The sequence below is a fragment of the Trachymyrmex septentrionalis genome, unplaced genomic scaffold, assembly GCF_001594115.1.
Source record: "Trachymyrmex septentrionalis isolate Tsep2-gDNA-1 unplaced genomic scaffold, Tsep1.0 scaffold191, whole genome shotgun sequence".
Lineage (NCBI taxonomy): Eukaryota > Metazoa > Arthropoda > Insecta > Hymenoptera > Formicidae > Trachymyrmex > Trachymyrmex septentrionalis.
Window position 1 is genome coordinate 451,973 of NW_017305083.1, and position 15,593 is coordinate 467,565.

A 15,593-nucleotide genomic window follows, 5' to 3' on the forward strand; every position below is an offset into this window, starting at 1 on the left:
TCCATGAAATTTCGTTCCGAACAGTCAGAGCGGAATACATCCGTGTTGAATGAAACGTGCGGTACGCGAGTGTCAAAATTATCGGTATCGAGAGAGCGCTATCGCCGCTGGTAATCAATAATAAACCTCAACGGTTCGTTACGCAGGGTTTACAATTTTCACACGCTGGCGGGTAAACGCCGGTGTATCAGATCGGACGCATGAGCGTGACCCAGAATTACCTACAAATTTGCGGAGCTTTTGACGAGCGCATGCCTCGACCACAATCACGGCGTCTAAGTAGCGTAAGGAGAGAACGGACGGTGCGGCTTATATAAGGGGGTTCTTACGGTAGTTGGCGGTACGTGTCGGCGCGCGTTGCGGCTGGACGCGTACAACGTACACGATTCCACAGGGTATACATCGAGGGAACGCGCGCGCGCGCGCGCCTCTCTTCCCGGAGGGCCCCGCCAGCGGTTAAGGCCGCGGTTACCGCGTGGTTATCAAGTTAACCTTTTACCTCGGAGCCGCGGCTGGATGAGGTTTGCGGCCGCGTCCGACGCGGCCAGGAGGTACGTGGGGGGGGGAGAGGGGCAAGAAAGGGGACGACGAAGGTGTGAAACCACTCCAAAGCAAAGAGGCAAGAAATTGTGTGCGATTATCCCCCGACCGGTAAACGCGGCCGGCCCAGAATGGACTTTTCTCTCTCTCTCTCTCTCTCTCTCTCGGAGCCTCGATAACGATTCGATGAAACTTTTCTCGCGTGTTCGCCTCCTTCCTCTTCTTCCTCCTCCACCTCCTCCTCCTCCTCGTCTTCTCCCGGTGTATCTTGACGTATTACACTTGGCGGTAACGGCAACAGGTACGGCTTTTACCGTACGCGATTTATATAAAAAGGTAGGCCACGGCGCGTCGGGAAAGGACAAGAGCGGTGCGCGCGCATACGTATACTTTATTCATTATCCGGTTTGTAATTCATAACGCGCCATTAGTTGCATTATTATGGTATTTACTCGCGTCCCAATAGCGGGTGTCTGGGCGAAACTCGTCATTATGTCGTAGCGCGCGCGCGCGCACGGTAATTGCTGAATTATATGTGGAAAGGGAAACACTCGGAGCTGTACGAGCGAACGTAAGAAGTCATTGCTCGTGCCATTGGGAAACGACGGGCTGTCGGAAAGAAAAGAAAGAAAGAAAAAAAAAAACCACGAAAATCTTTGGCGTGGGCCAAAAGACAAGTTCTTCTCTCTAGTCTCGGTTCGAACTGCACGTCGCGAAATTATTATTGGAGAACAGAATCAATTTTGGTTCGTGATTTATCTCTTCTAAACTCCTCGACGTATCCGCGGCCCATTATTGTTCGCGTAAACGCGACCCGTAAATCTCTCCCCGCTTGTAAATACCTCGCTCGCGTGTTCGGCTATTACGTAACGTGAACGTGTACGGCACATATTTTACGCCACTTTCCGAGGGACCTGCCGGCGTGGCAAGGGAATATCGCCAACTACAGGCGATCGTCCGCGAATCGTCGTAAAAGTCAATTCCGTTTTCGATCGACGTATTCGACCCCGACGCAAGTGCCATCGTCGGTTTTAACTGTCGTCTCGTTTTACGGGACAGGAAAAACGATAATGTTCGATGAACCTCGTTGGACATTCGACGAACTTCACGCGCTCCGTTGTACCTGGTCTCCTCTCCTGTTCCTCCTTTTCCACCACGTGTGCGATCGATCATCGACGAATTATCGCGCGCCCTCGCAAAATCCTTTATTTGTCATCACGATAATCACGGCGAAGTGTTCTGCTAAGCGTGTAACGTGATCCGGGATCACGCTACACCTGCTGTCTCGTCCTGAGATGAAACTCACAGGGGTGGGCGAGCGATCGATGCTGCAAAGTCTAAGTGCGAAGGATACGGCCTGTCTAATATGACGAGGCTTGAAAAATATTTAAGTTATATTAATGACCGACTGCTAATAATATAGCAGTAACAACAACGTATACATCGTTACTAGACATAGAATGGAGAGAAAATAAGGCGTGCAAGTTCGATGTCGATTATTCGCAGCGTCAGTTTATCACGGTATATATATATACTATATATATATATATACGGTACAACGTTTTCGTAAACGACATGTATCCTCGCATATATCCTCGAAGAGCGGAGTTTCCCTCTTTCCTTCTTTCCTCTCGACGGCGTTTCCTACGCCGGGTGACGGACCGCCGACTTCCTCGACTGCGATCCCATCGATGGCCCGTCCCGAGCAGAGGGGAGGGTCGTCTGTTAATCTCAATAACGCCGGGCGCCCAAACGGAAGTGCGGACTCGTAAAATGCGTATCGAACGCCGTCGCACCGCTCCCTTTCGTTCTTCCTTCCCGGATTCATCCGTTTCCCCGAGTCGATCGGTCCACGCGCGACTCGCGCTGTTCCTACGCACGGGATACTGCGACTTCCCTCGAAGAGATGCAACGAACGTTATATAAAGGGACCAGAGTCGCGCCGCGTCGATGTCGGTCCTCCCGGCGCGCGTGTTGGCAAGAGTCGTCTCGTAGTCACATACATAATTCATACAATTAGCGGGCGTGTCTGTCGACTCGGGCCACAGCTTAGGTCGCGCTTACACACTCGACACCGGATTGGGAAGAACCTCCTAGCGGGAGGTAGGGTGGATTTCTGACTCGTGTCGTCCACGGAAAAGAGGGATACGTTCGAGATGTATTCATATATGGTACACGATCTTTTTTCAAATGGCGCTGTCAGAACAGCGTCTCGTTATAATCCTTGCAATCGTCTCGTTACGTGAAAATGAAGATATCCGTCCGATTGAGACAAATATCAAGATAATAAATAGAATGACGAAGGAAAAGAGTAACGTTAACTATGTCAACGTTTGTCGATGAATGCGAAAAAAAAAACCGTCATTATCGTCACGACATATATAACGAAAATGATACGTTTTCGTTATATATTTCTGCGAGAATTATGATGTATCGTGAAAAAAAAAAAAAAAAAAAAAAAAAAACACGACGTAAGATTGTAAGAAGAGAATAAAAAAATTAGGTTACAAATATATCAGCATCACGATCAGAGGTAGACTGAATTTTATGCCCGACGAGTATTACCCTAATTATAATGCAATAAAGTAGTCGCAATAACGCGCGGTCGTCGTTATCGGTACGCTCATCTCACCGACGTTCATTACGAAGTTGTGGTAAATTGGCTGCCTCTCGCACGTGATAAATATTGATGTATAATTGTATTGTTACGTACGTTTACAATACACTCGTTATCTGTTGAGACTATTCGAGAGTGCAACGCGATCATCGATCCGAAACGCAGGCGTTGTAATTTCGCGTACGAGAGTGAAGCTACGAATATAACAAGGAAATTTAGTGATCATCCGCTGGGGTGAATTTTATTCATCTTATTAGTCATCATGAATGTATAATCTCTCTCTCTCTTTCTCTCTCGCTCTCTCCAAACTTGTTGAAATGTATACATAAAACATTTTCCGAACAATAGAGACAAAAGTGCGATACGGTGGAAGAGAAAAACGGAGTGTTTCCGCAATTAGGAGCACCACCCCCCCCCCCTCCTATAATGCGAATCACAGAGCGATTGGAATTTCCATTGTTAAACCGAGTAGTCGGCAGTCGCAATTGATGAAATTGCATTCGGCATTATGCTACACGAGCTCCAGTTTAAAATTTCAAAGTTACTTCGAAGTTCTCGCGTCATTACGTTTCGCGAGCAAATGCCGTCCCGTGGCTGTGTCGAGTGAGAGCCGTACGATGAAGATCGATACTATGGCGATATGGGAGGTGAGGGAAGCAGTTTTTTTTTTTCACGCACGTGCGTAGGATACGCGCCGCATGCTGGTTACATCCATCGGCGTACCGCGATGCGGCGCGACTCGTCCTCGTACTCGTCAATCGGCGCCTGCTCTGTAATTGCGATTCGCGCACTGTAATAATTGTTACCTTCGGTCTGTCATCAGCGGCGACATCTACGCGCGAGGACGCTCGCCGTCGTCGTCGTCGTCGTCGTCGTCGTCGCCGTAGTCGCCGTTGCCGAGCTTCCGAAAGAAGACTGACAAAAATAACTCTCTACACGTCGGTGAGAAACTCGTGCAACGTAAGGGAGAAAGAGAGGAAACTCATCAGGGGTATATTGTGCCGTAGTTTTATAATCCGGGCTAAAGAATGAAATCCCCGAAGGGGAACTCCTCTATATATATATATATATATGAGAGAATCCGGATTATCATTAGCGGATGCAATCGCAACATCAAAGAAATCAAAGTTGGATTTCAATTCGTATCTGTTATTTTAATTTTGTGATGATACATCTAAATATCAGTTGACACTATACGGCAGTAGCTAATAGTAGTTGAAGAATAGTTTTTGAGAAACACCCTTGCAACGCAAAATCTCCTCTTCTCTTCTCGTCGTCTACGAAGAGGGTTCGGAATGTTGCATTAATTAGAAAGAGAAAGATGTGGAAAGTTGTTAAAAAAATCAACGCGGCTGATTGCGGCCGTGTACGCAGAGATATATCTGAAGAAGGGTGCAAGAGACAAGCCGACGAGGAATAGACCGGGGAATGAATGGACTCGGTAACGTTATACGTGGACCAGTAATTATGACTCCTCTAATCACCGACAATTACTGCAGTTACCGGGCTCGCGGCGTTATCTCGGCCGGTCCATCTCGCGCCACAGTGGAAGAGCGCGGGGCAGAGGAGGAAAGAGTAGGGTAAAAATGTCAGAGAGAATTCACAGGAAGAGAGTGTGAGGGATGGATTCGGCGCCCGGTTGCTGGAGTCGATTACAAAGAAAGAAAGCATTCGGTCGATACTTTTTTTCAGACTTCTTTTACTCGCAGTCTGGAATCTAAAGCGGCCTCTCTAAACGTTTAATAATATTATTTTACAAAGACTCTGTAGGACTAAAGAAGGCTTGGAAGCAAGCAAAAGTTAAGATCTTCGCTTAAAAATCTTTATTATTCAATATATACTTTCACTATTGACACTTAAGATGGAAATTATAGTTTGTAAAACTGCGATGCAGTTTGTGTTATTTGTGATTCTTTAAATATTAATTTAAGATTTTTTTTGCGTGTTGTTATCTTTGATAGATTAATTTATTGAGATGGCTGAAGGTGGCTGAGTAAGCTGAAACGTCCTATTATCTTTTTTTATTACCATAAATAATAAAAAATGTTTAGCAAGTGAACACCTTAATTTTTGCTCGTCTCTGGGTCTTATTTATTCTTACAGTCTTTCAAATATAATATATACGAATGCATTGTCTATCATTTTACAACTATTTTGTACTATTAGTGTATTATTATTAGTGCCCTCTTTAAGCGGCTCCTACATTATTATTTACGATCAATATTATTGAACGATATTTGAAATCGTACAATATTATCGATCGTTTGGAGATAATATTAAAGGTTTATACTTTGTCAATTAAAAATTGTTTGAAATATATTGTGCAATTTGTGAAAATATTGTTCTATCCGTAAGTACATGCTATTGCGCAATAGGAATTAGAATGCCAATTTACGACGATCGACGCTCATTTTTAGCTCTTGGACGATCAATATTATTACAAACATTATTTGATATCACGTTATTATCTATCGATCGCCTGGAGGCTATATTGAACCATCAGGCTGTTTGTTTTTTAAATTGTTAAAAGAAGAACATCCTTAACATCGTCCGAAATTCAAATTAACAGTCTCGAGACCATAATATTGTCCAACAATTGATTATCAAAGTATTGTTTAGGGTTCAGAAATAGCAATTTCACGTGAAAATTCAATTACATATACCGGTATTGGTTTCGCGTGTGAAATCGCGAAGGCATAATCGCGGTTGCGCGTCAACGAGCGGAAGGACGACGAATCGTTCGGTTGCGTAGGTTCGCGATGGATTTTAATACGTTTTCGCCAGTCATCGCGCTCCTCGTCCCGTTCTCTTCCCGCGCATCATCCCGTTAGGTCTCCGACGACCGAGGTCGGTATCAGATCGCCACGCTTCGACGTTGGCTATATTATTCGCCGGGGCGAATACGCGCCGTCTGGCGCGTTCGAGCGAGAGGAACGTCGCGCGGGGCGATGGGCACGGGGGGGGTGGGGTGGGGTATTCAAATGGCCCTACTCTTGTATGGAAATGCGCGAGATGTAAGGATGACGGTGGGATACGGCGCGAGCCCCGTCGCGGGGATATTACCAGTCGTTAGCGCGACAAGCCAGCTACGATAACGCTTCCCGAGGTCGTCCTCCTTGAACCTCCTTGAACGTGGCTTTTAAGATCCTCCGCGCGCGAGCCGACGCCGATGATTGATAATGAGAACGATACGCGGGGCGAGCTATTTAAATACGGAGAGAGGAAATTATTATCCATTAATCCCGTTTGCGATTTAGTCTGTATAGCACTTTCATCGCCAGATATACGGGAGACGGATGGGCTGTGGCTAGGTATATGAGGTCGCGAGAATGAAATGTTGACTTTTAATAGAGTATTTTAACGTAACGCGCGCGCGTTAATAATAATTTCCCCTTCTCTCGTAGAAGTTCCACCATTGACCGTACGATTGGCAGAAAGAGAACGCATATTCGTAATGATGAAAAACATCACTGCAACCCCGTGCCTCAGCAACGTGTAATTTCGTGGGCTGTGCAAACGTCGAAACTTTCGCGGACCTACGAGGGAGATATATGACCGAGTACCCTCGTCACTTAAAAAATCGAGCGAGTCTGAGCGCTCGAGTCAGTTCGAGGGAGATTTGGAGCCCTTCGGGCCAAAACGAGATAGTCTTGCACTCGTCGTAATAGGCAACTCGGACGCCAAGGTGTTATTAAAAGCGGCAGAAAAGCCGCGTAACAATTAAAAAATTACTCTCACGTTTTACACGTGGGAACCCTCGCATGAGGCTTTCAAGATCCTCTCGTTCGCGGCCACCTGAAAAGGGTAGCGTTTCGGCAGTTCACCGTTTTGTGTGCGAAAGGAAAAAAAATATGAGACGTTAGAACCGATACGCAAAAGATACGTGAATGATTGAATCGTATTCTACGGATTGAGCCAGACATCTTACTGTACCATTAACTTGCTTCAAATACGTAGCTCCAAAAAGTATGTACAGAATTTGCGCGCAAGCGTGAAGCAAAGGAGACACCAGTGTACATGTCCCATACAGCACACTTTATCCCAGGGATGTCCTGAGGATGATTTAAAACATAGAATGTCCTCCAGATGTTTTAAGAACATCCTTTGAATGTCTGAACTGTACGAGGTGTGCATATATACGTTACATAGGATGCTATTTGGCACCATAAATGCTTCGAAGCATTTGACTGATCAATCGAAAGAAAGTATCTTAATATTTTACCAATGAAAAAAATGCTTCGAAGCTTTGTAGCATTAAATAGTCCGTATAGTCATTGGTACATCGAATATACTATTACATGTTACATCAGCCAATAGCAATATATCGATTGTATTACAACATCCTTTTTACGTCATTATAATACATAAATGTCAGAGTCAACGTTCATATCGACGGTAAATAAGGAAAGCAATCAAGTGTATGTACTAGGAAATAATTTAGTGTCTTAAAGAAAAACCGTTTAGTTAAAGCGTTTTTCACAGCGGCAACGAAATATTTTGTTGACGACAAAAAATTGAGTTGTTTCTGCTTAATATTTTCAGCTTTTTAAAAAAAACTAAAATATTAGTCTATATCAAATGGTTTGATTAGTATAAATAAATATTTTTTTGTTCGACATATTTTAACCAAACAATTTTGTTCGGTTCATTTTATATACAAAAAAAAAATAGTATAACTTGATGTTACACTAGAAAAAATTGTTTTATTCTATAAACTAAAATTTTGTTGCAGCAACAATATAATATTTGATTAAACCATCTCGAGACAAAAAACGTTCGGTTGTTATCCATTAATCATTTAATTGAATATAAATAATTATTTTTATCATTTGTAGATCGGAAAAATGTATTCAGCAGAAAGAACTAAATTTATTTGTTATACATATAAAAAATATTTTTTTTTTTGCCGTTTTATTGCTGTTAAGCACAATGCCAGCATTTTATTGAAAGCACTAATTTTTTCCCTAGTGTAGTATAAATATAGATGTTTGCGTTGAGTGCTTTTTATCCTTGCTAGTGACCTTTGTTAGCGATTAAATACAGTGACGAACATGCGAGGCAGCTTCCATCGCGATCAGACCGCGGATACTTCGTATGTGTCAATGGCGTCGGTCAATTTCTGCGATAATTAGATGCGATACGAGAGGGATACATGGCCATCGTATCCTCACGAGGGTCGACCTAATTAGGTATCGATCTTCTGAATAGATACCCTCCGTCATAAAGTAGCATGCCTTCAATAATTGTACGAGATATCCCTTGGATAAAAGCCCGGTGTACGATTGCGTTGGTCTAGCGTCTCAATTATCGATCGCATCAGCGTCCATCATCGATAACACTGCGGCTCATTACGGGTATCGTTCGATAACGCTATTGTCCATTGGAATATACATTTTCCTAATCGTATTACTATTGACGAATGCACTATTGTTATTACAGGTGGCGGAGGCGAATGATAATATTAAGGATACGACATACGTACGGTTTATCTGACGCACAAGTTCAGCTTAACAGATGTATTGTTCCAACGCAAAGCTGCCATGTATATATCTATGCTGGGAATCATGCCTCAGTTTGAAAAAAAAAGGTGAAAGTGCGAAAAAGATAGATAGAGAAGAAATTTATTCTCTCACGTACGAGGGGAGTCTCCAAATTTCCGAGATAAAATCGCTCTCTCGCACTGAATAGAACCGCCTAACGTTTAAGTCTGTGTTCAACACAGCGATATACCGACGCATCTTGACGCGGGGAATGATTGTTGATATCCACTATTCTTCAGTCAAAGATGATTTATCGCATGAACCGAGAATCTTGCAGGAGCCAGAATTGGTAGAAAGCCAAACATGATCTGGCACATTGTACGGTAAGAGGGTAATAAGCGGCGGACCGCGGACGATAATCGGGGATTCGCACGATGAGTTTCCGCATCGCCGCCGCCGCCGCCGCCGCGGATGCCTTTCGCGGCCGAAAGGAAAATGGCAGATCAGATAGGCCCGCAGCCGTTTAGCATGCAACGATGCATTCATATCGATCGACGCATGCATATGCAACACCTCGCCGCGCGTTACCGGTATGCATTTCGCGCGCGTGCAATGGGGAAGAGACGAGAGAAGACGCCGACGCATACATTTTACGCGTGTGGTGTGTGTAGGCATGCGTTACGACGTACCCGTTAATTACCGTCGCCCGCTTACCAAAAATTAAGGGACTGCGATAGTGTCGGTCATTCCACTCGGAATTCTCGTCGATCGCAAAGTGGATGGAAAAAAAACTTCCTCAGACATCTCTCGATTTTGCCGTTTACCGGGCCATTCTTCAATTATATCACTTGTTTCAGATAATTCACATACTTCGATAATCCAAAATAATCTTTCACGAATCATCGGCGTTCTTGCCGTTCTTGTGGAATTCTTTTGGTACGATAATTTGCTTCGTAACTTAAATAAAAGCGGAAACGTCGTGATCGCTCGATAACAGAAATTCGTGTCTACTTTCTTTAAACGCATCGAGGATGACGGATTTTGCTAACGGGCGGAACGTACCGTATCGTTTCGTTCGACATGAATATTCACAGCCTGATATATTTCCGCGCGCGAATATTTGCATTTTGTAAAATTAGTAAGAGCGATATCGCGAGAGATCTTAGAGCGTGAAAAATTACGGGATCGAAACTATTAGAGACACATGAGATTGAAAACTAAAATAGATATAGCTGTCGCGCGTGTAACGAGGGATTTTCGCGCAGCTGACAAACTAGTGACGGGTAGAAAACCCGTCGGACTGACTTCCTTTTACGGAGTAATAGCATGTACTTCCGGTGACGATAGCCGATGATGCTTACTTGAAAGTTGCCATGCGCGTAACCAGACAGCCATCCAGTGATCAACGCTTGACGTTCGTTCGCCTCGGCGTAGGAGGCATCGTGCACACTTACCGGCTGAAACGAAATAACAAAAGGACAAAACTTGGAGCAATTGGTTTTATAAGAGACAATTAACTTATTAACTTATGCGCGCTAACAACAGTATGATATAGATGGGGCAGCATCAATCATGATTTTAGACTTTGTTCTCTAATATTTTAGGAAGCAAATTTTTCAAAGAAAACGATTTAATCTCTTTATTTAACTTTTTTGTAGCTACGTTTTATTCCATTTAAATCTGTAGAAGTTAAATAAAAAGAGAATAATGGAATTTAATAGCATTAAAAATACTGCAGTGTACAGCGTTCGTTTTTTCTTTGGCGCATCAGCAATATTAGAATTAATATTAACAAATATCTCTGAAAAGGTTAAAGAAAGGTTATTCCTTACTTTTAGTAACGATCTTATTACACGTGAGAAACGAAGAATTCCAGATCGTCTCTCTCTCTCTCTCCGACTTCAAGTGATTTCAAGTGAATCGCTCTATATATATATATGTATCGTATTCTCTCTCGTTAATATTATTACAAAAAACTTGGTCCTCGTGAAAAGTGAAAACTGACGTTCCTTAAATTATGACAATATAAAAGGATCGTTTAATTATAGTTTGCCGCTTTGATCGATCGAGATCTTGAAGTTACGATCGACCGGAACGGTGCGCCATTAAGATTTTTAATCGTATTGTGCAAACCCGTAACTTTCTACATATATATACGTTCTCATCGAGATATAGTGCGCGTATTATTATACCGGGATAACTTTATTACTGACTTGGAAAACCGGATTTTTGTTGGAGAGAGACTTTGAAGTGAGTGCAGGGAAAGTCAGATCGCGATCGGTCGTGAACGGAACAAAAGCGACCTAGTTGGCGGAGTGTCCAAAGGTTCTAACATACAGCGATGACTCTCAGACTAATATCTATAACTTACAACTTAAAGGTCCAAATCAGATATAAAAATTCGGATAAACTATTTAATATTTATCTAGAGAAAATAAATAACAATAAATAAAGGGCAAAGTAAGAGTCAAGCACATTTTCAAAATTGTCATACAATTAAGAAGAATAAATGAAGAAAAGTAAAATTGAAAAAAAAAATATAAAAAAATAAAAAACTCAGTTTAAATTCAAATATAAAAGTTTCGGCTATCGGATCGAGCCCTCTTCAGACATTAACTCGTAACAATCTTTCCGCGATACTTAATCCATAATTTGATACGTTTAACCGCATGGAAAAACCGTAGCATTTAGAGAAAAATCTCTGGCGATCAGTATATCGATATCGCCGCAAGAGAGTTTCGAGTTGAAACAGTTCATTCCTCTCGTTTTTCGACTCCGTACCCCGGAGTCCCCGTATAATGTCCCTTCTGAAATATTAGAATTTTGTTCCTGTTGTGCCAGAATTCCATTCTGAAAAGTTGGCAACGCCGGTGCCATCGGGGACCAGCTAGGGGTGGCTCGTGCGAGGATGTACGTGTAGGCGAGTATGCGCGTGTAAAATGTATATAGAGAAAGAGAGTGCGAGAGAGAGAGAGAGGGTGAGAGGGGGGGGGGGGGGGAGGAGAGGGAAGGGAGAAAGAGAGATAGAGGCGCGGCGCGATGCGCCCGGTAAGAGGAAGACGTGATCGATGCCCGTGGGATGCGAGGGCGTTCCTGGTGCGGGAGGCGCCCGAGACAAATGGACGTCGCGCGTCTACCGACCACGCCTTCCCGCGGGAGAAGAAACTCCGTTGCGTGTATGTACTCTCCCGCTTCGCCACGGATTCTCCCGGCGTCTTCGGCGAGGTTCCGCGGCCGAACACCCGGCCAGGCCGCTCTCCGCTCGCCTCGCGGTGATGACCGCCGCGCGGAGGTAGGGCTTTCCCTTTGAGCGTCTCTTCCGACCCTATCTTACTTCACGCGTCCTGGCGAATCCCGGTGCGGTATCTCGCCATCGAGAATCAAGTTGGGATCAGATAAGCCGCCGATTGTGTTCCGGTAATTAATGTCAATCATGCGGTGAATGAAAGGATCGGTCTCGCGAGCTTGATAATAATAGTCCGCTTGCACCGAGTTATTTTATTCATAGTCGTGGCGAATACACTTGCGCGCTGGAAAGAAATGTACTGAATTTCAGAAATATTCGAATAGTGTTAAATATTTCGCGTATATAAAGATATTATTTATTTTTGGTACAAATTGACTATTAGTTTTTTTTTTTATCGAGGACGTTTATTTAACGTAAGTGAATGTCGAGTTGCTATTGAACAAAAAAATATATCTAAGAGATTTAGTAAATTTTTTCCTCACGTCAGTAGGTATAATATATATATATATATAGGAGAGATACTTTGTGAGCCTATTATATTTACATATGCATCCAATATTACGAACGATGCGTTGTAGAATACGAAAGTCGGTGGAAAAAAAGAAATCGATTTGAAAGATACATATATATATTGAGTGCAGCGAGAACACTCGTCTTCTATATATAGGAGCAAAGAGATCGCGTCGACTTTGCGTGATGACTTTGCGGATACGTGTTCCGCTCGTATTCGCGCGGCTTTCCGCTTTACACGAGAGGAAGAGCAACGAGACTGCCGTCCGCGCGCTCCCATCAACCTTTCTATAAATAATCCCGCGAGGCGAGAAAGAATCGTTGCTCGCGAAGAGGGAAACGCACGAGCGAAGGTACGAAAGGCACGGTATTTAAATTCAAGCGAGGCAGAACGGCGTACAAACAAGGCGAGCGGCGATAAATATTCAACGAGCCTCGGGAAGTTACGTCAATCCCGGGTCTACGAGCCCCTCTCGCTTTACTCTCCGCTTACCGCTACGCTCGTTCGCCACTCTGCACTCGTCCCTGCAAACGAAACGGCGCCTTGATGGAAAACCAAGCAGCCTGTGCGCGAGAGAAGAAGATCTTGGACCTTTACAGGCCGATGTATCGTATATCGCACGGGGAACTTTCGTTCCATTGGTAATGACACTATCCCTAGTTCGAGTGGCAGAGGGAGAGAGAGAGAGAGAGAGAGAGAGAGAGAGAGGTATTTAAGAGCCGCGCACGCGGAACGGCTCGGTCGGGGGCGAAGTCACGATTGGATCGCTGGTGGTGATGGAGAACGATGCGCGGGAGGCGTCAAGAGTCGCGTCAAGATTATCGGCGGTGAGACCACCCAAAGCGCCCGAGAACTATCGTCCATACGCGGAGAATGGTTAACGATAGCGAAAACCTGTCCTAACAGCGGGATCCGCGAGATAAGGTGGTGAATGCAGGTGTTTAGCGGCCGTCCAGTCATCGTATTGTCATTACTTACGACTGACATCGCGAGGCAGTGAAACGTTCGACGTCGTTGATCGCGCCGCGGGGGTCGGGACACTCTTTTAAATTTCGAGAACACGCGTGCTTGGCCAGCGTCGTTTTTGTCACGTCATCGACACGGCCGGAGTGTCTCGGCGTAGCCGTAGCGTTGCATCTCGGCGGCGCGCTGGTGATTCACTATCGTCGGGGATGCTGCTATATCACTCGTGGTACGGGCAGGTAGACTTTACGAAGTAAGGTTGAATGAATTATCGCTTCGATGTAGTAGAGAGACGGTCAGGAAGGTAGGTGAAAGCTCGCGCGCAAATCATTATTATTACATTAAATATAATCTTGAGCTGAGAACAATTCATTTTTGTTCACCTTCAATATTTCATTTTTCATCGTTAAAGAAATATGAAAGAAAAAAAATACCGGGTTTTTAGGTTCTGTTTGCGCCGCTTGCACTTTTTGCACTTAGCATCTTCTCTTTAACTTTCCAATTACGTCTCACATTACGTCACTCTGAGCGTAAAAATTTTTCAAGATTTCAAGTAACGCGAACGGACCTTTTATCAATACGTAGAACGTACGTTTGTGTGCAACAGAAATCTGGCAAATCTCTGAGACAATCGCAAGTTGCTGATACACGTTGGCATAATATGTTTTCGACATTAACGACAATGCAACAAAATTTGTATGGACGTTAGACGTGTCGCACGACACACCTGTGCGTCGATGATTGATGTCAGTACACGCACAATGCGCGTACATTGTCCAACAGCGTGGATCGTGCCCAACTCAGCTGGAGGTGGACCCGCGGTGATATAACATAGGTCTTTATACGACCCGTCGAGATGTTTGTCCGACAGGAATCTTGCGCTCCTCTCGCGCTCTTCGCGTAGATTACTTCAAGACTTTTCGGATAGACAGCCGTTGTTCAGCGCATATTGGATTAATCTGTCCTAATTTTATTAAGCAATCGTATTACGATAATCTTCTTCTTGTTGCAAAAAATCTGTCTTTAAACACGATAAATTGTTATTAAAACACTGACACTTATACTAATCACTGCTCCTCTTTTGGTTGCAGATACACTGAAAAAAATACAGTCAGTTTTAATAAATATTTAGTCGAATACTGCCAACTAAATATCTATTAAATATAAGGACATATTTATTTAATACAAGAAATGTGTTAATTTGATTTAACAATTACTTTTTTTTAATGAACAAATATTTATTTACTGTAAGTAAATGTTTAGTTGGCAGTATTGAACTAAATATTTATTAAAATTGACTATATTTTCTTCTCAGCGTATGTAACATTGAAAAAATTCTGCGAAATGACCGTCAAAGTGTGAGTCATAAATTAATTTATAATTTTTACACAATGTATCTAATATGTCATTGTTAAAAATTCGTATTTAAAAAAAAATATATATATATGTATATATATATACGATTTTTACGAAGTACGCTCTTCCTGTTATTATAGTATATTGAAACAAAATAATTAACTAGAGAAGAGAATTAATTCAGCATTAATAACAATGATAAATCAAGTTGAAAAGAAATGGATTTCAGAAATTTTAAGATTTTTGCAACGCTGCATGTTTATACTTTGTATTTTATAATACTTTGCCTTAAAATATTTTTAATCCACATATAATATTTCTCTAGTCCCGTATCGCTGTTGTCTCATCATTTGGTACCGCTTTGCATTTTGTTTCCTCGTGTTTCTTTTTTTTTAAATAATTTTATACATTATTAAAATCCAATTTGTAAGTACAGGCAGTAAAATTATCATCATCATTATTATTATTCTACATACCTATGCATATATTATGAAAAGTATCTGTCTCTCAGCAATATGATTTATTAATGTCAATTGCTAAAGCGTTTGCTGCAATGTCTATTATAATCAGAACGTTAATGCACATAAAACAAATGATTAAAAATTAATTCTCTAATAAAATTTCATTATCGACGAAGCGTGACTCGTGTCATGCGTCGGCTCGCGTACGCGCGTAAATAAACGCACGTTCGATGCGTTGCAAGAGAGAGACCCTCCGATGCCAGAGTATACCACGCCCATTACGAACCACGTTCATCCGTCCGTATGACACATAGCAAAGACGGTGCGCTCCGTAACGCGAATACAGAAAGATAGCAGCGCAGCTTGCCACAGCTCCATCGGCGCAAAAATACGCGCGAGATATCGCGAAAAATAGAAG

General features: G+C 43.0%; 1 protein-coding gene across 1 annotated transcript in view; it reads right to left on the reverse strand.

Annotated features, from left to right (window-relative positions):
• The window catches only part of LOC108747116 (transcription factor Sp9), a 60,265-nt gene extending 50,204 nt beyond the window's left edge, over window positions 1–10,061 (reverse strand). Inside the window, exon 1 of the mRNA XM_018484389.1 lies at window positions 9,999–10,061. The gene's annotated coding sequence lies outside the window, so the exon portion shown is untranslated. The remainder of the gene's footprint in view (window positions 1–9,998) is intronic.
• Window positions 10,062–15,593: the final 5,532 nt, after the last annotated feature.